At 42.7% G+C, this 26691-nt stretch overlaps 1 protein-coding gene across 7 annotated transcripts in view; it reads left to right on the top strand.

The window, feature by feature from the left end:
* TMCC1 (transmembrane and coiled-coil domain family 1) overlaps positions 1-26691 on the top strand; it is a 134294-nt gene that overhangs the window by 58583 nt on the left and 49020 nt on the right. The gene's annotated exons all lie outside the window — the stretch shown is intronic.

Here is a 26691-nt window from a genome sequence, read left to right as displayed (position 1 = left end):
TTCTAAATCAGACTAATAAAATGTTCCAGCAACACATTTTATCATTCAATGCTATCATTTGACTTTTTTGATAGGGCACATACTTAGCAAGAATGGACTCCAGGATCGCAGGACGGCAGACTGAAGTTTTACTACAAGGGTTTTTGTTGTTTTTTTTCCTGAGTGCTGTTGGTAAACACTCAACTGCAGAAAAATACTTTCTCCATGTTATCTGCTTACATCATTGTCTTACTTAACTCTCAGGAGCCTGCAAGCACTGATGCCATGTTTGAAAAACTCGTAACTAATAAAAGTTTCCATTCTAGAATCACTAACTACTCCCAAAGAAAAAGAAACTCGAAGGAGTACTTAAATTAGCATGGAATAGCCTTTACACAGGCACATATTTTTTTGCTTGCTCAAGCATGTCTGCCTTGGGGGTACACTGAAACCCACTGCCTACACCAGTGATGTGGAAAGACCCAGGATCCTGTTGGTGAACAAAAGCTTACAGGGGAAAGAAATACTTCTGTCGTCAGAAATGAATTATTTCAGCCTGATGACACTGGCAACAGGACAACAGGAGCAGAGGAAAGGAAGAGCTTCAGGTTGGTGTGGAGGTGGTGTTTTACTGCACGCTGGATTGAGAAGCACGTGAAATATTAGTGCGGAACTGTTACCCACAGGTCTTAAGTATTTGGGACTATTGTTCTGGAATGAGACTAAAGTTTCTAACAATTTTCTCTATTTAAATAAGATTTTAGTTGGTGTGTGTTCTTTCTTTCAGTGAAACGTAGTTTGCCTTTGCCTTTCTCTTTATGCTGAAGACTACCCTCAAAAAAAAGACACCCCCCCAAAAAAAGAAGAGGGCATGCCTCTGCTTCTTATGCACAGAGCATTCATTTCAGTACGAGTTGGGCATATCTTGGGATCAGGCCCATTCAACTAAAAAATAAATAGTGTATCACAGAGGTGTGGAGACTCAGAGTCCTGGAATTGAGTAGGAAAATTATGTCTTAGTCATAGTTATGTGGTGGGACAAAGTACTGTAAATTCAAATACTTGTCAGATTTGGAGCTATTATCACATTAGTTTAATGCTTTCAATATTAATGTTCTGAATAAAATGGTTGCTTAATTAAAGTAATCTATTGGCTATACTCTGATAACTTGATCTGTTCCATCCTTCATTTTTTCCATTGGTTTGTATATGAGCTCATTTAATTTGGATTTTTTTTTTCTCCTAAAAATCCTGCTTAATACCAGCTGCAGAAGTTCAGAGGTATGCTGTAGCCTCCATACATTATGTAAAATTACCCTTTTAGTACCATAATGGAGCTGAAGAGAGAACGGTGTTTGTACATAGACTGACAGAAACAAATGGTTGCATAAAATAGATTGTAAGCATTCAAAATGAGACATTTCAAAAATTAGGTAGTCCACTGAACAGGTAGAAAGGGTTGTGGATTATCTACACAATTTAGCTAATCGGTAGCAAAGAAAGAATTTCTCACTGGACAAATGAAAGTCTTTATGCACATTCCTTCACCTGTGTCTTGCTTTTGGAGTGAAGGAGATGTCCCAGCCTAGAACATTGCTGATGCTGCAGTGGAAGTGCACGTCTCGTGATCCTTGCTGTACTAAGGGGATACAGCTCTTTCTGAACACATGGTTAATTTGTCAAGAGAGGAGGTTGTATTCTAGCTACTCCTGACATTTCATACTGCTGCGTCTCTAGCTAAGCAGGTGTACCTCAGACACCACCTGTAACCAGTAGATCTTTATATAAATCGTAAGTTTGAGCAACTGGCATGTTACTCAGCTGAATACTGTTTTTCAGTCCCTTGGATGTAGCTTTCATCGAGCCATCCAGCTCTGACTTCCGAAACTGCTACTGAAGAGCAAAGGTGTTTGAACCTTTTATGCATATTTGAAGAACTAAAAATAATAAGCTGCATGAAGAAGGCCTTCTGGTTGTGTAGTATCATTCAAGCCATTTTCTTCTAGCATTTTAATAGTAAGAGTACACATTTGAAAGACTGTTGTAACTGTTCTGTTGCTAGGCGTGAAATGTCAAAGCTTTGAATGCTTTCTTGACGCTCAAGAAGTGCCAGGTACTATTGAGCAACTTTAACTTCGCTTTTCTGATATTTTTCATAAGTAGGTGCATGAATAGTTGCCCGGTGAATTGGTGCACTCTATGCAAGTTTTGGTGTCTGGGCTGTAAACTGAAAACCATTCACGAGCACCAAGAGTCAGTGGCAAACAAGCAGTTGACACTAGCTGGTACTGGCCATGGAGTACCCTTTGTGATGTGTGCTGATGGCTTCAGTGCTGCAAAGGGGGAGCTACAGTGGGGGGTGTGACCCTCAGCAGAGAGCTTCTCACGCCCAGGGTGGTTCTGCAGGTACAGCACTGGCAAACTCTTTGCTCAAAGAGGCAGTGATTGCATTCCAGGGTTGAACCATGGATAGCTAAGGCTTGGTATAAAACCTGACCTGAAAGGAGTGCCAAGGTTGCTTAATCATTTTGGGGTCTGTGGTATCTTCCAGATTTTAAAGGCAGCTCATTGTTCAGATTGGCAGCTTGACCTGTGTCATACGCTTAAACTATCATTGTATGTTGCAACCATACACAGCCTCTAGGCAGTCTAATTAAAGCTCTAGCATTCATTAAGAGAAAACCCTAGGCATTGTTTACCAAGATTAGATTAGCATGGGGTTTGAAAAAACTGTGCTAACTTGTAATAGTGAATGTAAGTTATCTACAGGAATTCCATACATTTCTTTAAATTCCAGGTACTATACAGAATGGAATCCCTGCAAGAAGATATGTTTTTCCCATATTGATGGAGGATGAACTTCTTTTTAGAAACCCTTCCTGCTCCCCCGCCTCCCCCCCCCTCCCCCAAAAAAAAAAAAAAAAAAAAAAGATACATGCCGGTGGTTTGTTATATCCAGAGGTGTAGCACATTCAGAGCACAGTTTAACAATCTGGTGATTGCATTTGGAAAATGCAAACATTAGTTACTTCAGTAAAATCTATGGACTTGTAATCCACCACACATTAACTTAATTTTCTGCGTTCGTCCATCTACACTGGTGCAAAAAAGCTGCTGCAGGTGGCAGCCACAGTGGTACTTGCTTGCCAGGCAGAAAATTGAAAAGAGCAGGTCCTGGCCAGCCAGCATCATAGCAGTGAAGCAGCATTAATGACAGGGCTTGTAAAATTATCTTGACACTCTGCCTAAAGGTGAGATTTCCAGGAAGACCATTAACGTATTTCCATTACTAAACATCACTTCTGAAAAATACTGCGGTCCCTCAAAGGAGGTGGAAACCTGCGTGTATTCCCGCGGGTGACCGGAGCTGTGCTGGTGGAGCGCCCATGGGCAGGGGCCCCGGGGCTCGGGATGTGGCGCATCCCGGTCAGGCGAGGAGCAGCCGCTGGGTTTCCTGCTTTTCTCTGGCTCTGCCTTGTGGGGATTCTCCTTTATGCAGACACCTTCAGGGGTCACTTTATGTGGCAGTGGGTAGAAGATCATTAGCCTTAACACAGCCCCTCCTAGCTGTTAGTTTCTTTCTGAACTGTTACATAGTTGGGTTTAGTTACGTTGTTGCTTTTAGTTAACAAAGCATCCCTTTGGTGTCTCATCTCTCCGTCTTTGAAATCAACAAGTAGGCTGCTGGTGTCATTAGCAAATGCCTCCTTAAAAGCCAAGTCAAAAGTTCAAATATCCATGGTTAGGGAGCCGTATTCAAAATTAATTTGATTGAAATTGGCCCCCGCAGCAGTGCTCTCTTGTGCCTGGTACATGATGCCATGCTTCTGATTGCTTGGTGTGCGGCTGCCACCTGGCCCGAGGCACAATGTACCCAGTCTTTGAGGGAAAGAATGGGAGTATAGGTTAAAACTGCCCTATAACAGCCACCGTGAATTAAAACCACTTGGGTTTCAGGCTCACAGAACAGTAGTTCTACAATAGCATGGTTCAGACAAGGAGTATAAAATCATCTGTTTTGGGGAATGCTTAAAAAAAGATCAAACTGATTTTTAAATGCATGCTTCTTTATATAAGCACTTGATGAAGAAGTAACGGTGGGGTACATTGCCTCTTAGAGATCCAATAATGAATATAAGTAACTTGGTATCATGCTTTTTGAATTAATTGGTTGCTATTGCTTCTTGAACATGAACCCAACCCACTCTAAGAACTCTGGCAGGGAGGGCTTTGGGTTCCATGTGCCGTGTGTGTCTTCTCTCCATTGCAGGGGTTAAAATGCTCCTAGCTTCAGCTGTGCTGGCTGCTCAGTGCTGTGCTGGGACGGGTCCCCTCCAGAGTATCTTTCACTGAGGTTTTCCCATTAGCAGTTTCTGGTGGTTTAGTGAGCTCCTAATTAACTGGGTGTTAGTGCATCAGCAGGGGGCTCTAGTCTTCTGTTTCTTTAGTGTTGTGAAATGGATTCAAGTATGATAAGTGTACTTGGTGGGAGGGAATGAGTTTCCTACTCTGCTTATATCTGGGATGCTCAGACAACTGGTTACCCAGAGGGGAAGTTATCACCTTAAATGCAGAGTTCCTAGTAATCTCTTTGCAACTCATTAGTGTGTTGTCTTCAACAATTTGGGACTATTAACAACTCACCTGTCTCTTGTATTGTTTAGGGCTGGAAAACAGTGTTTCTAATCTTTTTGCCATTAATTATCCTAGATTGTCTCAGATATACTTGTGGATGCTACAGTCATACTTCTGATGATGGTGAGTGAGTACGGTCTTCTTGGGTTTTCCCCTTTCCTCCCAAATAATCAGATGAATATATGGATTTTGCAAAAGCAGCTCAATTCAAGTTTACTTAAAATTTCCTTGCAAATACACCAACACTTCCTAAATCTAGAAGCAGGCAGATGAGGCTGTGACATAACACTGGCTCTGACCCTACCCTGACAGAGGGCTCTCTAGTGATAGGTCAAAAGCTGCTGATTCAGCACCCTCTATTTTATCAAGACAATGAGAAAAAAGTACCCGACTGCATTGAGAGAGCTCAGCAGAAGTCATCTTTGAGTCATTTATGAGCCAGCAGTATAGGAACTAAAATCCTGTTATGTCTTGGTTATGGTTCAGGATGTTGATGGGAAAGAGTTGCTTTTGCAGAGGTAGGAAGAAGAGATATGTATCTTCCATGCCCCTCTGTTTGTGGCTCGTAAGTCCATTCAGGCTGGAAGGCATCTCTGGAGTTCACTTGCCCAGTGACCTGCTCAAAGCAAGCCAGGCTATCTGCTGAGTTAGATTCCTTTCTTTTGAAATTCTGTGATGCTTACTCGTGAGCTGCGAAATTCCAAACCAGACCAGAAATAAAGATGTATCTATTAATGTCAGTCAGCGATTTCACACATTTAGGTAAAATCCCCTGTTCATACACTCACTTTCTGAAGAGTTTTCTATTTCCATCTCTGGAGTGGACTCGTGTTACTAAGTTTTGTGCTTTGGCTGTGATGGTGGTTGTATCCTGGTTTGGGAGCACACAGTAAACGAGCTACTGACAACTACTTCGGTAGTTAATTTTTCGAGGGTGAGTTGCATGGCACACTTCTGCTTTTACTTCTGCTGACTCTCCTGAGGGAGGACAGAAGTTGCTTTTATCATTTCTTCATGAGTAAGACTCTCTTCATGGCCTCCTGTCATGGTTTAACCCTGGCTGGCAACTAAGCACCACACAGCCGCTCACTCACTCCCCCCTCACCCAGAGGGATGGGGAAGAGAATCAGAAAGGAATGTAAAACTCGAGGGTTGAGATAAGAACAATTTAATAGGTAAAGCAAAAGCCACATACGCAACCAAAGCAAAGCAAGGAATTCATTCACTACTTTCCATTGGCTGGCAGGTGTTCAGCCATCCCCAGGAAAGAAGGGCTCTATCGCCCATAATGGTTACTCGGGAAGACAAATGCCATAATGCCAGAAGTCCTCCACCTTCCTCCTCCTTCCCCCAGTTTATATACTCAGCATGACATTGTATGGTATAGAATACCTCTTTGGCCAGCCTGGGCCAGCTGTCCTAGCCATGTACCCCGCCCAACCTCCTGTGCCCCTCCAGCCCTCTCCCTGGCAGGGCCCGAGAAACTGAAAAGTCCCTGACCCAAACACCACCCAGCAAGAACCAAAAACATCAGCGTTCCATCAACACTGTTCTCACACCAAATCCAAAACACAGCACTGCACCAGCTACCAAGAAGAAAACTGACTCTGTCTCAGCTGAAACCAGGACACGGCCTTACTGGTACAAAGAAGAGGGAACAAAAAGCCTCCGTTCTTGAATTAATTGCTGTTTATGAACTTACTGCAGGACTGGCTATGGCAAACTTCTGGCGTACTTCACTTAATGAATTATCTTCTGATAAGAGGGAGTGTGGGTCTGTGTCACACAGTTAATGTTTTCATAGTTCAGTCAGTCACTTTTCCTCTTGACACCTGCATCTCTTCCTCCCCCTCAGCTTTCTCTGAAACTGTGGGACTTAATGCAAAGGACTCTACAAAGCATTGCTCCTTTTGCAATTTAGCATTGCCATCAATAAAAAACCCTGTAGAAGCAGTGATTGCACATCTTTTATGCATGCTTCGCCTGTGGTGATTGGGCATGTTGCAGGTAGCTTCGCTGAGGTTTGACTGCAGCACCTGTGCTGGAGCTTGTTCAGAGAAAGTTATGAATTATTGAGTATTGTTCTTCAGTCAAACAGGAGGAAAATTAAATGCTGCTCTCTTCAGCATTAGAAGCTCTAACCCAGTTTCTCACTGAGAGGTACCTCTAATTATTAGAGTGCTTTCTTCTAAAGGTATGTAGAACACAGTGATCCTTCAGAATCCCCATGGTTTTCCTTAAGAAATGTTAAACAGATTTAAACTCTCTATTTAAAGCTAGAAGGAAAACTTCCCATTTGTTTTGGCCATTTGTAAACCTTGGGAGGTAATATTGTATTGAGGGTCTTATTCTGGGCTGTAATAAACATCCTGGCTGGATCTCTTATCATTCAAGCGATTGTTGAAAAATCACAAACCTTTTTACCTTTCAGGTCACTTATTCAAAACAGGCCCAGGTCACAGGGAACTGGAAGTCTGTTGCAACCTGGGCACTGCTCAGACTTGTACAGAGAAAGGTATGAAAAGGTATTAGAAACCAGAGAGGTTGTCCAGCACCACAGAATTTTGAAACGCTCAGATGGGTACTGTTGGCATATTACTGACATACTGGTTTGCATGGTTTGATTTCCTGAATTTGTTTTGTATACCTATTGACTAAAGCAGCAGAAAAGAGATCTCTAATGGATTTAGAAGGGAGTGGACTGAGAAAGCGCACTCACGGGGATTGCATTTAATTGTATTCCAGGAAGCATGGAGCTTAGGAATATGGTTTAGTGGTAGACTCGGCAGTGCTAGGTTGACTCTATGGTCTTGAAGGTCTTTTCCAACCTAAATGATTATATGATTCTGTAAGCTGATTTGGTTTACATGGAAATGAAAAATTAAATACATTAAGCGTCCTTTATTGGATACATCTAATGAAGATGCAGAGTGGCTAATACTCTCGGTGCATGGTAATTTCCTATGTGTATATTTCTCTTCTGTTTTGATTTAGAAGCTGGCAGGGGCTTTTCTCTTTGTTTTTTTGTGGTGATACTTGTGGAAATCCTTATTTCAATAAGGAGGTCTGTGAGTATTACTAATGATCAGAAGCCCCTTAGTCCGCAGGCGAGGAAACCACCCTGGTTTCCCCAGGGGACAGTGGATAACTGATCTTAGAGCCAGCAGTGAAATTGGGTGCAGCTGCAGAACAGGAAGGAAAGCAGAAGAAATGGCTCAATAAAGAAGGCAGGAGGCATCTAGCAGAAAAATGATGTGGACAGACGTTACGTAGTCAAGTATGGTGCCTGCCAACAGAAATTAACCTATTAAAATGTGAACAAACTGGAACTACCATAGGGATGTTGGAGTAGGTCAGTGATTAGAATCTTTGAGCAATTACAGATTAGATTGAAGCTATCACCCATGGAACTGCACCTTACACATTCTGTGCCTCTTCATTGTAATGACCTTCAACAGATGGCCTTAAATTGTTGTGCTTCAGTTTTGCTACCTCTGAGACCAACTGACCCCACTGTGGAAGGTGCATAGGGAGCCAAGAAGCTCCATAGTGGCTGCACTTGTTTTCACATGCTCATGGAATTGCAGGCTAATGTAACTATAGCTCAGTGCATAGTCTTAGCAGGGCTTTGTATTCATAACATTTAGACAAGTATCAACCTCCCCCATCCCCTTTCCAAAGGTAAAGAAAAAAAATAATTACCTGATGTTTTGTGTTAAACTGCTTTTGTGCAGCAGTGCCATGGCTGTTAAACACTGTTCTCCAGTGTTCTTTGCCTATACCTTTTTTGCCACTTAACTTCTAAAGCAGTCTTCTCTTTGAAGGGAATATTTATGCTAAGTGACTTTTGAATGACTGTCTGCTATAACCCACAAACAGGCAAATCCACTTCAGTGCCGCTCTTTGCATTAATGCAGCCAGCTGAAGCAGCCCAAAACTTTGAAACAGAAAAGGTCTTACATGGATTGCATGTGATCCCTATCTGTATTGTGGGAGTACAGTGACATTCAGATACAGGACTTTTTCTTTACTTCCTTTCATACTATAAATAACACTAAAGTATTTTTTTTTGTAGCTGGGAAGAATGAGGCCACGGGTGCACCCACTTATCCATTAATAACTACACTGGCTATTGTAGCTTCAAGAAAATGCCTTGCAGCATTAGTGTGTCTTACTGCTAGGTAAGGTCAGTGGGTTTTTTCCTGCTCTGTGGTATGTCTCGCTCTTTCTCCCTCTTTATCCTCCTGTCTCTCTGCTGAAAGTTAATTGTGGTTGGCCATCCCCTGCTGGAAGGGGAGAAATAATAGTAGTCAAAGGGTTTAAATCACATTGATTTTTTTAACATAACCAAGTGTGTGCTTGAGCCCATTTTTTAATGAATCATGACACTCAGAATTTCAAGTCAGTTTCAAGGAACACCCTCTCTGTATTTTGATATCATAACTCCTTGAATGTTGGAAGCAGTGTGAAATCATGGGAACCTGAGCTAATTTACTGTTATTTGAAAGTAAGAAATAAGTATATTCAGCAATTCTACTGAGATTCTCTGAGCTTTTCTGACCACCCCCCCCCCTTTCTCCCAAGAAGATAGAATTAGACAAGGAGACTGATAAATGGACTGCCATGTTTTATAAAGAGACTTGGGCCATGCTACCACGTGCTAACTTCTCTTGGTATCTGGCCAGTTTTGACTAAAGCTAGAGTAGATAACCTGTCTTCTTTATGCCATGTAGACAAACTTACAAAAATTTGGGCTTATGTTTCTGCAGTTGCACCAGCATTTTGCTGTATGAATATGCTCCACACCTCTGTCCACAGCTCTTTACACTTTTAGCAGAATTCTTGTCTTCCACACAAATTTCATTTCTGAATGCTGCTGCTCTCTGAAAACCCCGAGATTTGGGTCGCATGCTCTTCCAGGCAGGAGGCACCTCAGAACACCACATGCTCCACTTCACCAGGTTCCTGCTATTCTTAAAAATTCCTGGACCCCATTTCAGTGATGCTCAGGGACCTTTTGTTCATGTGTAGTAGCGCTACTGTGTGTTGCTTCAGGCATAGTCAGCTGGCGAGTCAGCTGGGCTGTGCCTGTGAGCATGTGCTTCTGTGTTTATGCAGCACATTAATGTCCGATGCTTGTTCCAAACTTTTTTAAAAATAACTTTCATCATGATCTAATACAGTGGTCATATGAGGTTCACATGATTGTGTTTTTTCATAAGCATCCATGCTTTCGGTCTTCCCGGAAACTGAAACACACATTTCAGTTTTAATTGAAGAAATTGCTATGAAGCTTCTTAGGCTGCGTTGTCTTACTAGAGCTGACCTGCCCACATAAGTATTTGCCACTAATGGGAGCAGACCTCTTCTCTCCTCTTGCCTAACGCCTGTGTGCTGTTAGAGCAGCCCTTGGGTTGGATCTGGCGATTGTGGAGCTGTGGGGAGTCAGTTCAGGTGGTTAATCCATAGGAGATCAAACGGTGCTGAGAAGGAGAGAGAAGTGAAGATGGTTTTTCCTTGGATTGGCCACTGGAGCCAGCTCACTGCCATGAGCATCTGATGGGAGGGGAATGGCAGGAATGTGTGGAAGACTGGTGTGTGGAGGATAGGACTGGGAGCAACCCTTTCAGGGGCAGTTTTCTGTTATTAGATCTGAAACGCCACCTTAAATCAGTAGTAGTGATGACTTTGGAGGCTGAGGAAATAGAAGCACACTACTACATGTGGCATTTCTCTCTTGCTTGTGGGGTGCTGCTAAAACGATAGTGGATTCTGTCCTTGATTTGGATGATAAGCAAAACTGACCTTACAGGAATTGTTAAATGAATTGTTTCTTTAAATTAGTTTGCTGAAAAAATGTTGATCCTTTATTCATATCCAGTGACTTGTATATCATATGTATACAATGGACTTTGGAGCCTGTTGGTTTGTGTGAGGACTAGAAGTGAAGAAGAAAATACTGCTTTTTGTGTCAGCAGTGAGCAAAAAACTAAAGACTATGCAATGTGCCATTTTAGATTTGAAATAATTTGATCTAAAAAGGCCAGGCAAGGAGCTCTTGCAGGCTGCTGCAGTTCAGTCACAGTTCATGTAATGTGACCGCATCTCCTATTTATTCATCGCTAGATGAAGAGTGCCTGAAAACGTGTTCTTCTCCAGGGCAATGCTGAAAGCTTGCAGGACTCAGGAGGGACTCTGGCACTGCTGGAGCTTTGTGGGATGTTACAGATTTCTCAAAATAAACATCCATTGAGTGGTCAGCTGGCAAAAATAGAAAGCTGGTTGCTGCAGGATTTGGGTTGCAGAAATCATCGTCTATCATTTAGGTGTTTTCCACGCTGAACATAATATAAACATCTGATTTAAAAAGAAATCCTTCCTATATAATGGGCATGGTTATAGGTCTGATCTGGATTGAAGAGATACTCATACTTTCTTTACAAATTTTCTCAAAGCCATTGAGTTTTGTTGATCTTTTCTACTTCTTCGCTAACTACTTGATTTCTACATATTCTTCCAGACTTTTCCTATCTGAAATACCATGAGAAGGTCTTCATTCACTGGGTGGGAAAAATTTCTGTGGTGAGCTATGAGGGACAGTAGATTGACTTTAGCATTTTACTGACAATTCTGTACTGGTGGTTTTATTGTCCATCCGTATTGATGGAGCCAGGAGAACTGTGAAGATTCAGGGAGTATCCTTTTACATGAGCCTAGACCTAAGCATTTTGTTAGATATTCAAAGTTCAGGACTGTGCTATGTTCCACATTATCTTGCTTAATATTAATACAATTCAGTAGGCACTGCATTTTACTGATCTGCAGGCAAAAATATGGTCTCATCGTGACTATTTTTAGTATTAGACTATCCAAACTCAGCAAGAGTACCAATAGTGGCTCCCCAAAAATGGTAAAATATACTAAGAGATCGTCTGTATAGGAGATTCTTTTGCGTACTGCAAACATTAAACAGAAGATTATAGGTGTATAGACAATCTCATTTCCTCAGGAAATATGGAACTTGGTACTGCTGCTCAGAAATGTAAAAGATGGACCTTGCTGCCGACGTCGGTGGAGAGTTGCTGGAAATTAGTCAGGCATGTTTGTCCCACTTGTTAAACCTTAAAATTGTATCCTTTCAGAATACTCTTGCTTGGCAAAATAAATGTACCTTGGGTAAGTAAAAATCACTGGTTCAAACGGGTGGAGTTACTGTAGGTTTGTAGTATGAGTGTGAAAACCAGAGGACAACCATTTGTAGGCATTCCTCTGGCATTGCCTTTCTGCAGTAATCGTGCTGTTATAGGTTCATGCTACAAATAATTTTCTGCAGTGTTTGGTTCTCTTTGCTGTCTTGAGAAATTACCTTAGTCTGCATGAATTTGCACCCAAAGAATAACATTACGCTTGGCGAAGCGGCTGTTTTGCAGCCACTTCTTGGAACAGGACATGGTACTGCTGCTGCAGTCCTTCTGCACTGTAGATTCTCCGCTGACTGCGATGTAATTTCCTCATCAGGTGAGCTGGAAATACTCTCTCCCTCATCCTCAGTCACTACAAAACACTGAAGGAGTCGAGGAGAGGGTCTAAGTAAGAATTCTTAATTATCTGCCACAGTTGCAAGCTTTCATATCTTTGGCATGCAGTTCCATTCCCTTCTCTCCCCGTTTTGGTGTTTGTGTCTGTTGGGCTCAGCTGCCTTCCAGAGGTGAAGTACACAGATGAGCCTCCCAATGTGTTCTGGAGTGATGTAGTGTAGTTATTTTTCTTCATCTTCTCCAGTCCAGTTACCTTTCCTGCCTTCTCTCTCCCATAGCGGTATTTTGAGGTATGGTTTCTTTTCTGGTGCTATTTGGTTACATGTTCCAGATGTTATTTAACAGCCTATTTAATCTTCCAGTTAAACGAAGGGGAAAAAGCCAACCCAAACCTTAAGCTTTACTACTGACAATAAGAAACTGATCTGAACTGTTTAGAGAGAGATATTTTAAAATGAGAAAGTCAGACGCATTAGCAGACTGAGGGGGAAGAACTTTGGGCTGTTCTGGTCTCAACAGAGCAGGTTTGTGTCTAGTATGGTTTGTCGGCTTCTGTCTTTATTTCAGGAAGGGCTCAGAACTCTGCTGTGGTAGCTCGGGGAGATTGGTGAATGTGGCATTTGATTTCTAAAGAAGCCCATGTTGTTGGATGCTTCGGTATATGTGGTGCTGTGCAGCACCTTCCTGGCAAAGCCTAGCTCAGTCCATGCCTGCATGGCACGCTGCCAGTACCTGGGGGGCAGGTAGAAGCCCACGCAAATTCACCTTGGTCAGAGAGCTTCACACAAGTGAGAGAAATGGTTGTACTCAATTTGAAGTGAGAAGTTTGGTACGAAAATTCAATTTTAAAGTAATGTATTCCTTATTCTGCTGTGTTGTTTCCATAGCAGTTCTTCATGATTAGATGTACTGTCGTTCTCCTGAGCAGAGTGTCTCTGTTGCTCAGGGTGGTTGTTTTGTTGCTAGCTGGCACGGGCTGGATTTTTTTTTTTTGTTTAACCTTCTGTGCATAAGCTGGGTTAAATGTATATATTGGTGAAAATAAGGTAATGGAAGGGATCAATTTTAATTGCTGCTCATGGTGCTTTTAACTAAAGAAGCTCTTGCATTTAGTTACTGTGGACAGACAAGTCTGTAAGTCCTTTTTTGCTGATTTTGATCGTCTGTGTCCATATTGTTTGCTGAGTTGCATGTGTGATTTGCCCTGCTGTGTAGTGCTGGTGGAGCCTGGATCAGGTTCTTGCTGACAGCTGTGCAGGGTTGGATTACCAAAGAGATCACCCAGCCTGGCGGGGTGGAGGAGCTCTGCTTTCCTGGCTGGGGCAGGGCAGCCCTGCAGCTGAAGGCTCCTTCCCATGGGCCCTGGCAGCTGGGGAGGACCAGGGAGAAGGGAGACAGGAGCGCCAGCTCATCTGCTCACACGCGGTCTCGGTGTAGAAGCCGAGAAGCTCTGCCTGGTCTGGCGTGTGATGAGCAATTAGTGAAATTTGTGCAGCCTTACAGTACTGGCACTTTATACAGTCAGCAAAACGGAAGCATGCTATGGTGCATTAAACTCGATTGTTCAGGCTGTTGTGGAGTTTCTAGATACTGTTCCTGAACTCTTGTCACAGTTCATCTAATGGACAATTTCTAGTACACTTGGACACTTCTGGAGGATCATCCTCCTCTTACCTGCCCATGCCCTGGCCCTTCATGACCGGGTTTCATTGGAAGTGTTTGTTTCAAAATGTTTTTGTTGATCCAACCATCTGGAATGTGACCTTTGTATGTATTTGTTTTTTAACTGTACTTACTTAACAGCTTTAGCAAGGTAAAGGGAAATTTGACATTGAACTTCAAAGTCTAGAGAGAAGAAGTGTTTAAAGTATTAAGATTTGTTGAAGAGCATATATGTATACTACGTATGCTGAAGATTTTCTAGGTTTGGATGGTTCAAGCTTACCAGTCAGTGCAAGAACCTGATCCTGTGTCTGTGACCTCCTCGGGGCCTCTGCTGAGAGAACCTCTCCCCGGCCAGTGCCTCTCGCTGCCAGGTTCCTGCGTGTGCCTGGGGCAGCAGGTTCTCTGCGCTGGAATGGAGTAAGGGCAGCACCAGGCTATCACACTGGCATTTACCACCAGAGCAGTCGTTTAGCATCTTGGCCAGAGAAGCGGTAGCAGCACAGATGAGATGAGTTCTGTTCTTTACTGCTGAAATATTGTCGTCCAGTTGAGTCCAGCAGAAACATGCCCCACAAGGAACTGCATGGTACCGTCTGCTAGTCCGGTGTCTGCTTACAGCAGAGCTGCTTCAGGTGCATAAGGCTGTTTCCTTCGCAGTTGACCACACTCTGTATGCATCAATTTGGGGAGGTCGGTATGGTTCATTCCTGATAAATGGTGATCTAGTGGCTGGATTCATTTGGCAGCAGATCCAAAATTATGTGTACTGAAGGATTTAAAATGCATCCCAAAACCTGGAGAATCACAGAATTACTGCAGATGGAAGAGACTTCTGGAGATGTCGGGTCTGACCCCTGTGCCCAAGGCCAGGGCAGCTAAAGCAGGACCGTGGCCTGGGTTTTGGCTGACTCTGGGGATGGAGTGCAGATAACCTACTGCAGCCTTTCATCACCCTTGCGGTAAAAAATGTGTGTGGTTTTGTTTGGTTGTTTGGGGATTTTTTTATGTTTAAAGTGCCTCCTATGCGTCCTTCATAACTTCACAGTGAACAGCTTCAGCACAGGCACATCTTTTAAGATATTTGCTCTCCTTTCAGGACTTAAACTTTCTTTGAAAATTGCAGTTGATTTAATGCTGTAAGCCAGGAATCCTGTTGGACCAAGACATTAAGGAGGAGGATTTTGATGATAATACAGGTTGTAAGGAAGATGCAGAGCCCTTTGTGCCCTCATAGACTGAAAATGGTTGCTGAGGTAGCAGGGGAGTAGGAGCAAATACTTCAAATGAAAAGTGAATAACTGTGTGTAGCTGTTCTGCCAGGAGGCCTGCAATAAAAGTAAATAACCATTCAGTACTTCATTTAGAATGTTCCAGTTAGTATGTGAAAGAAGGCAGCTTTGTTACAGATTTGTTATTAGTTAGAATTAATTAACCACATTTGATTTTATAGAGTTATTTTAATAGGAATATAGAGTTATAAGAAATATTTTAATGAAACTTGTATTTGTACAGCAACAGCTGCTATGAAATCCTCTGTACAGCCCAGTACCAGGGCCGAAGGAATCGGTCAAAATCACCCAGTAGGAATGTTTAGAACTTAGATAACAGACTTAAGATTCAAGATGATTGTTTATATGTAACCTAGGAAAATGTACTAAAATGTCAAAATGTAGAATTAATGGGAACTGGGGAGAGTCGAGTGAAGCAACTCTCGTAGTTACCGGCCAAGAAACAGTTACCTCAAGTAAAAGGTAATTCTGGCAGGGGGAGATCGCGACCACCAACTCATGTACCACCTACCCAAATAGTACCCCAGACCCATTTCCAGACCTTTCTAACCTTTACTGCACAGAATCAGATGTGGGAGGAGAGCATGTTAGTGATTTTTGGGAAATACTGTATATGCATGAATATTTAATGAATATGTATGAATGAGTTCTATATAAAGTGTATGATTTTGAAACTTGGTGTGCGTTGATCGTGAGAGGACTCACTCATGCACCCGGCCGTCAATAAAGAAGTGTCTGCTTATCTACATCACATTGGTGTCGATAAGTTCTTCATTCCGACATCTCGGTAAGTTTCCTGAAGTTTCTCTAAATAGAGGTGAAATGGCTGAGTTTTGAAGATAAAAGCTTGACCAGGTTCTGTGAAATATAAGCAGTTTCTGCAGTATGCAGGGTCTGTGTTAATATGATGATTGCATTTTGCATGCAGCTCTTTTAAAGCCATATGTATACTTTTAAAAAAAATAATCTCACTGTGCATCAGCTACTGTCTGTCACTCTGTCTAGCCATGTGTTTCAGGTTAGGATTAGCAGTTAAGGTTAAGGATTAGTAATCTTGGGTTTTTTCTGCTTCCTCATGAGTAAACATGATTTCTAGATTAAATGACTGCTCTGTTCCAGGAGGTAATTACCTGAAAGATTAAATAGCTTGTGTGTAGAGAATGGTGCTGTCTTGGCGGCCCATGGTAGTATTTCAGCTAGAGACTTGCTGCACAGTACTATAAACCTTATTTCTATTAATTTCATTGGTGAAAAATGGACAGAGTATGTATATCACATTCTATAGACAAGGCAGTAATTTGCATTAGATACTTAATTATTTAAGTGTTGCTTCTCCATGACATAACAAAGTGGCTCAGTGAATATTTTGACTGAAACTCCATCTGCCAATGGAGAAATTAGTTCTATTTTTAACAACGAGACACTCTTCTGCAATTATTCAGCAGAGTTGCTTCTGAGAGGGTATTTTCATGCACTACTTTTGACTTTCTCCTGGGTGAGGTTTGTGTGTGATCTTCTGTGTATGCTTGTTGTCTTACAGCAAAGCTGAGCTGTCTTCAGCTAATCAGTGACAGTTTTCATTAAAAATGTGTGGAAAAACTGCAGTCAGGAAGCAGAAAAAAACTAAGTACTTTCAGAAAAGTTTCATTGCCTACTTTAAGGCCAGGCTTTTAAATAGAGAGTTGTTAAGCAATTGGAGTTGGTACAATGAGAAGGCAGGACTCGTTGCGTGGCTCCCTTTCGTGAGATGGATGCTGAAAGTTACACAGCTGGGAAACAGAGATAGTGCTTTTGGTGGAAAGAGCTATGTGACTTCAGCTGTCCTCTTTTAACTGCCACACATTAGTTCGAATAACTGGGTTAATGAAAAATACTCTACTGTAACTGTTAGTTATCTTGGGTGATTTTACTAAAGGGTCTGTGAGTGACTCCAGAAGCAGCTGTGAGTGGGATGGTGTTATGGAACTGGGGAGGGCACAGACAGATGCTGCCTGGAGGGGAATATGCGTCCGTTGGCTGAGGAAGACGCTGCCCTTGCCATTTGGTTTCTAAGCTATTGATTAAATGTAATGGAATTTCTCTGTGAGCTAATTCCCATAGCAACAAATTTTACTTTACTGCCAGTTCAAGGTTTGTATGTCTGTTTGGGTTCTGTTCATGGCAGTGCCATGCAGCCACAAAACTGTTCAGAGGAGCATGTGCCCGGAACGTTTGCATGCGTATGGAGCAGCGGTGGGCTCGGCAGGGTGTTGGAAGCGCACTGTGCTGGTGGGCAGCGATCGGCGTCAGCTGTGCAGCTGTGAACACTGCTTACCAGCAGTTTGAGAGGTGACTCTGGCTGTGTGGGCTTGTTGTGACCCAGGCGGGACCTTATCAGCCATCTAAGTAGTCATCAGTAGCAAATACTAGGCAGAACCTGTATGGTAAATTGGGACTAAGAATGAATTAATATGTATCGGCATCAATGCGTTATTACAGTAAACCCTAGAAATGTGCCAACCTGAGTTCAACCAAAGCTTCCTTTAACTAATTGTCACTAATTTTTTTTTTTAGAACATGTTTTAACTTAAGCCAGACTGAGACATCTGAAATTTTTACATTTTAATTACAAAAAAATTAAAAATAGAGGCAGGCACAAGGAAGATCTTGCTTTCCAAATATTGAGCAGTATAAAAGCTTAAACCAGTGTGAGACAAAGGAATTACATGATAATTCCAGCATGTTGTAGGATTATCAGCAATCCTCCGCTATGTTGGCTTCTGCAAAAGTTCATGCTCTCGGTATGGGTTTAGAGCATGTCAGTCCTGAAACTACCTATATATTTGCTGCGCAAGAAGATGGGACAAGGTTCACTTTAAAAACTGATCAGTTGGCAGGGACTGCAATAAGAATGAAAGATATGCTTGCTGGCTAAACTTGAAGTGCATTTATTTCTCACAACTGTAAACCCAAGTGAGGTGGAAGTTAAGTCGGAACACCAAGCTTGTGTTTTGAGGTTGAGGGGAGTGGAAGGAGGAGCATGAGACTTGTTGGTTTAAAGCCCATCTTTTGTTGTTGGCAGTTTTTCTCAATATTCCTGCAGTTCTTGCACCTTTTTTGTTTTTCTGTCTTTAAACCCATGGCCTTTGCTCACGCTGCTGTTGAGCAGGGCTGCTGAGCAAAGGCAGAAGTCGAGTGGGTGGGAATGGTTGTCAGCTTGGCTTTAGAGGCTGAATCCCGATAGGCCACCCTCCCAGGACAGCTTGTGGCAGGGCAGACTTCCCCTGACACAGGATCATCATAAACTTGTGAAGCTGCTACTAAGTAGATAGTTATTACCAATCCAGAGAATATACTAATGTAGACGATCTGTGTGTGTGACCTGAAAAACTGTGAGAGAAGTACACAGTGTGGTGTCTCTTAGACTTAAGTATCCACCTCTGCTTTCCTTGAACGAGTATGCTACAGACAGCCAGGCTGATTAGCAATTAACAGACCATAATCCATGTGAAAATATGCCTGGTGAGTAAATCGGTGTCTCCTAAAAATAACTCTGTTTTTAAGGATAGATCTGTTACGAATAGATGGCGAACACAGTTGTCTGACTGCAGAGCAGTAAGCTATGAAGGAAATTCTCTCACTTCTCCTTCCCCAGAAGAATAGATCATCTTGCCACCCAATGGTTTCCCAAAACACATAGGGTATGCTTGCTCAAGGCATAAAATAAAAGCCTCATCTTGATGCGTTTTTCCCAGCGGGCTCATTTGCGCCCCAGATCTCGCTGGGATCTGTTCTGCCTGTCATGCCCTGTGGATCTGCGCTTGGTGGAGAGGGGCAGGAGGAAAGCTTCTTCTCCCGGAATGATGGCCCTGCGCTCTGTCCCGCTGGCAAGGGACAGCCCAGACGCACTGTGACTTTGGGCCACTTTTCCAGTTGATGGGTCCTCCCACTTTTCTCTGGGCATGCCGACTGCCGTATGGCACCCCAAAGCTGTGCAGGGGCACTGGCTGGGTGACGGGTGTTACCTCTGGCTCACCTGGCACTGGGCAATGCCACAAGGCTTCTGTGACAGCTTCAGCAGAGCAGGTTTGGAATTCCTCTGCAGTTAGCTCCTTAACTTGTTACAAGGAGTCTGAGCAACCTCCGGTGGCAGGTTGCAGAGGAGACGACTGAGGTTACACCTTGTGCAGAGCTCTAGAAGAGGGAGGTGTAGAGTGTGGCATGCAACCCAGCGGTCATCCTTCTGGAAGAAAACATGAGGTGTTTTACTGCTCAAGACTGTGTTGGGGGTTGCTTGGTAGGTTTTTCTGTTTAAAATAAACTTCCAAGACTTTTGCCAGCAGATGTATTCTGCTTTTTGGTGGTGTTATTCTCCAGAAGACAACTCTCGCCTCAGATGTGTTCCTGATGGGGTCAGCAGTGAATTATTTTTAGCAGAGTCGGTAGCTCCTCTGCAGTGCATTCATGCCTCGCTTGTCCAGAGCTACAGTTGCTTTCTCAAACATGCGTTCGGGGTTTCTGCCAAGACACCCAGGGTACTACTGCTTCATATTACAAGGTCCCGCTTTGTCAGGGCAGAATTCAGCCTGGTAGGGCTGGAGCTGGTCCCTGCTAACGTAACTCTGCAGTACAGCATGTTCGGCCGGCGGAGGGGTGCTGGGGTTAGACTGCATGCTTCCCTTGCTGCGCACCCAGCATGGAGGGCTCGCTGCCTGCCTCCGAAACCGTACGTTTTGTGGCTTTCTCCTTTCTTGGATGTCAGGGTTTAAGGGTTGCGAATGCAGCTGGTTTGCTTGGCAGAGACCTGAGTCACCAGTGAATGCCCAGGCTCAGCACTCTTGCTAGCTGCTGCTGGAGTTTGCTTTTTAAAAATCGGTCTGTGAGCTGCTGTGTATTGTGACGCCAGAGGGGTGAAATGAAGTGTCTTCTGTCCATCCCCTCGCAGGACTTGAGTTCGATTGCTTTTCTCTGCTCTTGCTCTGCAGTGAGCAATGTGTGTGGCCCAGCTTGGGCTCAATAGTAAAATATGGAAAACTGCTTGCTCTGCTGAGGTGCTGTTTGTCTTTTAAGCGTTTGGTCTGATCTTGCTGTGGGGGTAAAGATTTTGTGTTGGGAGATTTGCCAGGAATGCAAAGAATCTGCAGTTGGAATGGTTTAATGATTAGGAAAGGTTTCTAATAGAAATGATTTCTAATACCAGAAGCCCGTGTCTATTGTACTTATGATTAAGGCTTCTCCAGTTACAGCAAGTGATTTCTTCCAGGGAGCTGTGCAGCCAGGCTGTCTGGCGATCGGCCTCCATGGAGCATTCTGGAATTTCTCCCAAACAGCACAGAATGTGGAGGATTTGTCAGAAGATGCCATGTGCAGGTTTAGTGAATGACAAGGAACGTGAACAGTGGAGGAAATGTGGCTGAGATCAACTTTTTATACCGTTTAGAGTCTCTCCAGCATTTAACAATTGTGTTTCATCAGGACGGTAAGGCAGCCTGAGGGAGCTCCCTGTTGTTCAAGAGGGACTGCGCTTTTCTGGAGGTCTGCCTGCCTGTCCTAGCCTTGCTAGAAATGCTCAGGGTGACAGGAGGGTTGAGTGCTTCGCTAGGAAAGCAGTGGCGAAGCCCACAGCAGTTCCCTTCCCGCCAGCTGGAGGAACTGTCATCGGCGCTGGGGTTGCTGGTGGCATTAGTGCTGGTTCTTGCGTCCCCATCAGCACTGGGGTGCCATGCCCCACGACCTTCCCACCCCACTCGTGGTGTGAGCGGGGGGCTAGGCAGGGCTGGGGGCTCCGGCCATGGGCCGTGCCATGGGGATGGGGGTGGGAGAATGAGATGCTGTGTTCCGCCCGCGTGCGCTCATGCCCAGCAGACAGAGCGGCATTGTTGGGGCAAAGAAAAGTGAAAATACTAAAAGCATTCAAACTATTTTCATTCTGTTTGTGGAGCCTTTTTCTTTTGTGGAGCTCTGCTAAGCAGCCAGACCAGCCGTGCAGAGCCACTGGCAGAATTTAAAGGTGGGCTGAGAGCAGAGAGCAAATCTTGGCTTGTGTGGGTTTCGCTTTTTCTGCAACTTACAAGGAAGGGATTTTGTATTTTTATGAGACATTATCAAAGCCAGGCTAAGATGCCTGGAGAACTGGTACAAAAGATATGTGACGACTGATCTGTTTCAAAGGAGAACATATTTTTACGACAATCTGCTTTCAGCTTTTTTTGTGGTACATATTCCATTTCAATGACTAACACTTCAGGTTTTAAAACTTCAGCTTTCTTGTGTCATCAGTTTAGCTACAAGTATCTGGGTATTCAATGCCTCTCCAACAAAGCCAGGAAAGATCAGATCTCTGCTATTCATATTTCTACAGTGTAAGGAAATGTGGGTTAAAGGGGAGAGTTTTTGTAGCGGAAAGGACATTTTATGTGTGTTCTCATATCAGCTCTCAATGGAAAAAATAGAGCACTGCTAGATATTTCAAAAACTTTTTCGTAGGTCATTTGCAAGGAAGAATTACGTATTTGTTGTTGAAAACAATTTTGAGTTGTGAGGGTTTCTTTTTTTGTAAAACAGAATAGTGGGTGTTTGGTTTTTTCTGGGTTGTTTTCTTGTGGTTTTGGGGGGGTGTTTTTCTCTCACTTTTTTTTTTTTTTTTTTTTTTTTGACATTGCTTTGACATTCTACTTTCACCAAGGCCACCAAGAAGTATCAATGCAGGACAGTGACTTATTGTTCAGGATGATTTGTCATTGCTATTCAGGATGCTGCAGCTTCCTCACATTAACCCAGCTATTAAATTAGCAGGATATTATCAATTGGAAGCTTCATTGTTATAACTAACCCAAAGAAGATAGCTATTAAAATAGCCAGGGCAGACAGCAGTTCATTTTCTTTACAGAACTAGGGTCATATCCTGAACAACTTGCTAGTCAGATATCCTTGTACTGTGAAACACCTTAAGAGATGGTCATAAACCAAATGAAAATTGACATCTTAAAACCAAAGCACCACAGCAGTGGGAGGGCAGCAGGGGAAAGGGAAGTTCCAGAGACAGAAAGGCCCTAATAATAAGCACACCTTCGCAGTGCGCATGGACAATCGGGAGAAAAGAACTGAAATTGATATGAAGTGGAGTGTCTGGAGCATATGGCTTGGAGCGTCGGGAAGCAGAAGAGGATGCCTTTCAGAGAAGGGCTTGGGCCAGTGGGGCTGGGGTCAGGGTGAGGCAGCAGAAGCACTTGGGGTGTTTGTGGCGGCTCTGCTTCCCAGAGGCTGGTGTCAGGCTGAGGATAGGCTCTCATGTTCAGAACTGGGGTTTAGCAGATTGACAGAAGTAGTGCAGGATTTCAGAGGAGAAGCGGCATGCAGAGCAAGCTTTTGGAGGGAGCAAAACAGAGCTGAGGATGAAGCCTCTTGATGAGGACGTGATACGGTAGGTTCAAGGGGATATTTCCCATGCTTTTTGGCTGTAAGGCTGAAGGTAGAGGTGCTGTCAAGGTAAGAGACGCTAGGTAAGAGAGCTTCTGGAAGAAGAGCATTGTCTAAAAGAACAGATGTAGAAACAACACATTCATAAGGTGTCTGAATGCATAAAGCAGCACCGAAAGTCATTACTGGCAATGGATGTGATTTGGGAGACAAACCAACGAAAAAAAGGTTAAAGGCAGTGGTGTCTTTCTGAGCAGTCTGTAGTATTAAAAGATTTTTAACCAAATAAATTAAATGCAAAAGCAAATGCTTCCTGATTTATCAAGAACCCTATTCCAAAGATAACATTGATTTAGCCATTTCTTTGCCATCAGTAATGCATGTTTGGATTTAAGGTCATGTACACTAAAACATGTAGACCAGTATTTATTTGGAAAGGAAGAGGATGCTAATTTTCGGAAGATTGATGGAGAAGACAAGTATAACCTGAAAATATTCAAACAAGAATGCTCATTTCTGTGATAGCCAGCTGCCTCTATAGTTTGTGGGAAGGGACAGAATTTCCTGCCTTTTGTCAGTGAGTTGAGCTTGAACACATTTTGAGAGCATTTGGTCATTATGTGGTGCTCTGCCTAGATACATGGTATGGTATGATGTAATTTCATAAGCTTCTGGATAGGATCACCATGAGCAGAGATTATCAGAGCTTGTGACTTCTGGATTAATAGGTCAGTGAAGTTGTTCCAATTATTATTTTGTCCTTTAAAGAAAGGAATAAATAGGGCTTGTTGTGTGCCAGCCACAGACTTCGGCAGCCTCTTGCACATTGTGGACCCAGAGCGCGCACAGAAACGGAATCTTTATTTTGTTCAATATGTGCTCTGAAACCTGTGAGAACAACAACCTTTTCTTTTGTCTGAATTTATCCATGTAATCAGTGGCCCTCTTCATAGTTTGCATTCATGTCTTGCCTTGTATTCTGGAATAAAGGAGCCTTATCTAGAATGTATTCACATCTTATTTATGGCTCATGGGGAATCTGCTTTCCTCCACACTCAGTCTGTTGTGACATTATTAGTTCTAACTATGTAACTTAAGGTTTACTTCATAGATCATATGCAAATCTGATAGGTGAGCTTGCTGAATTTTATGCGCTGCTATCAGTGAGTTTCATCAGCTTTTCTGGGTTTAGGATTTTTGTAGTTGTGCAAGTTCCAAATATAGCTTCAAATTTTCAGTTATACTGTTACTTTTGTTTACTTTTCATGGCAGAAGAGCATTCAGAAGCAAACAGAAAGAAAAGAAAAACATACTGCTTTCCATAGGAAGTACAGCTGCAAACGACTGTGGACATGAAGCTCCTTTAGAAATCAAGAAGCATGTTCTGAGATTATTTTTCACTTTTGACCTGAGAGGAGAGCTATCAAATTCAATATATCCAAGCCATTTTAATGAATGTAGGACCTCAGATACATTACTGAGTTAACAAATTAGCCTACATCAGCTAAGCTGTAGTAACCCGTCATGTCATGTGTGTATTGCACACTTAAAGCTCATTGTAAGGTCGGGACAAAACCTGCAATTTGGATCTACAGACTTTAGGTTCAGGCAACTGCATCCTGCCTCACAATTGCAGTGGCCAAGACAACTCGTATCTTCAAATACTGTGATTAACACACAGCTACTCAGTATGTCCGTATGGGCTCTTTGTTGACACCTTTAAGGAAGTTCAGTCACTGAGTCATAAAAACTAAACCACCAAGGCAGGTGTGATTTCAACCACAGCTCTTTGCCTTTCCAAATTGTTACTGGGAAAACAAGTGTTAAGACTAAAACAAAAGTTGTTTTTTTTCGGGGGAGGTGTATTCTGTATCAGTTAGACTTATGTTGGACACTGCAACGATGTTTGTGCCAGCAGTATTGAGAAATGAAACACCAAGCCTACTTGGAAATTTTCCATTTCATCACTATGCAGTTTTTAGGTTGCAGCTTTATTGGTAAACTTAATCCTTTGCGCAGACTGGGCATTTTGCCTTGATTGTGGTTTCTGCTAAACCAGAGCACAATGTTGCATAGTATGCTAAAAGTCTTTATTTCGTATTCTACCATGTCAGGAAGAAGGAAGATGGTTTTTTATATGCATATTTCTAACAGGTTAACCAATTCTTATTACAAAAAAAAGATGACTAAAACTGTTTAAAGACCATCACCCACTTACTAATCAGGTACATTCCATCTCAGCTGTGTTCAAGATTGAAACTGGACTCTGAACGCTCAAATTTTACATTTGGTGCCATTTGAGAAAAACCTTTTTTTTCTCCATTCCTTTAATGGGATTTAGTGCAGTTTTGCATGCCATTTGGATGGAAGTCTTCAAAGTTGCGTTCTACATTTGGAAGTGGAGCTTGAACAGTTGCTAACAAATTAGTGTATAGTGGGGTTTTGGATCATCACATGAATAGCTGGAATAGACAAGCTCAGCAAAATTTTAAAGTCTATCCACACTAGGTGAATAAATATTGAGAAGTCCTTTTCTAAACAGACATCATTTTAACCATGTATGCCGATGTGGTCTAGGAGCAGTTTGGCAGGCAGCAATCAGATTTCTCTCATCGTTACTGTGGGAAAGTTGATTTGATGCAGCAGTAATCAGGAGAATGCCCTTGGAAAGTGTCCTTGATGCCGAACACCTCCCAAAGAATGATGTGCCTGTTCGTATCAGGTTTACTCTCCAGCCTACTCCTTGGAGCCATCTGCCGGCTAGTAACAACTCCAGCTACAGATTGTCCCTTGGTAGTATTTCGGTTCCGAGCTGCACCATCACAGCCTGCTGTGGTCTCCTCCTCAACATTCAGAGTTGTGGTGGTGTGTGCTAAACTGGTTATAAAAAGCGGCATCAATGCAGGCACACCTGACAGCAGGGCTACAGAATGCAGTATTTGTGGACTAACCTTTCTCTCTTTCTCTCTCATTATTAAGTGCTAGCAGAAACATTTTGAATGCTTTTGGAACTGTGTGTGGGGAAAGAAAGGGCTGTTTTTCTTACAGTGATTGAAACTGGGGCAAGAAACTGCAGTTACAGGGAAAGCAAGTCCTATACAGAGCATCCTTCAAGTGAAACCTAAAAAAAGATAAATATAGTCAAAACTAACTTTGTCCCAGTGGGTGTGTACAGAGGAGGGGAACTCCAGGTCTATGCAGTGACTTTGAAGTCTGGGAGCTTAAATTAGAAGGTAAATGTTAATAATGCATTAGCTTGAAGTGCTTCTGGTCCAAATGGTACCTTATACTATTAGGTTATTGCAGCTTTTATAATCACACACAGCTTTGTAATTTGTGTATGCCAGCAAAAACATCAAGGTGGCTTTGGCCCTTGCCCATGGGCAGTAAGCATGGGAAAAGACTGCTGGTTTTCAGTTTTGGGGGTAAGTATGAATCAAGCCCAGATGTCTGTGATTAGGTCTTGCAGCTGGGCAGAAACTTGCTAATCACCACATAATTAACCAGAAAGCCTTATGCAAGATGCCTCGTATCACTGAGACTATTGATCCAGGAGTGGTGTTTGATTATTAACTCTTGCCTGGCTTTACAAAGTTCTAGTCGATAAAAGCAAATCCTGTGGCTTTGACTTTTCAGTAGTCCGTGTTCATTTTAAGGCTCTATGGTAGCAAGTTCTTTAACTTTTCCACCTGTTTACTTAAGCAAAATACTGTAAATCAATTAAACGTGTAGATATTCTTACATCCTGTTAGTATGCATCAGTAAATGTAGAGGATGTAAATCTCATTACTAAATGTTGCCCTTTCTAGGAGTTCTGTGGAAATTTAGCAAATGTATCAGTTCAGAGTTAACTATAACCACAGCTTCTGTATCTGGGCAAAACTTGAAAGTGAACATCCTGTTCTTTGAGAGCTCTTAAATATTTAATATCACATATTGCAGAAACAGATGCAAAGATTCAACTAAGGATTTAAATTTCAACTAAGGATTTAAATAAAACTATTCTGAAATTCCATTAGTTCCTCCTACTACTGGCCAAAGTCTGATTTCATGGTTCTTCATCTGCACCGAGACAGTGGAAGTCATCAATACCTCCTACAGAGAGAGAAACATCCTTGTTCAGCTTGAAGTGCTTATATGGTTGCCAGCAGCAGCAAAATGGGCACAAAACCTGGGCTGAAATGGCT

The sequence above is a fragment of the Falco rusticolus genome, chromosome 4, assembly GCF_015220075.1.
Source record: "Falco rusticolus isolate bFalRus1 chromosome 4, bFalRus1.pri, whole genome shotgun sequence".
NCBI classification, from domain to species: Eukaryota; Metazoa; Chordata; class Aves; order Falconiformes; family Falconidae; genus Falco; species Falco rusticolus.
The sequence above is the reverse complement of the archived record's forward strand: the minus strand, read 5'-3'. Positions and strand labels throughout refer to the sequence as shown.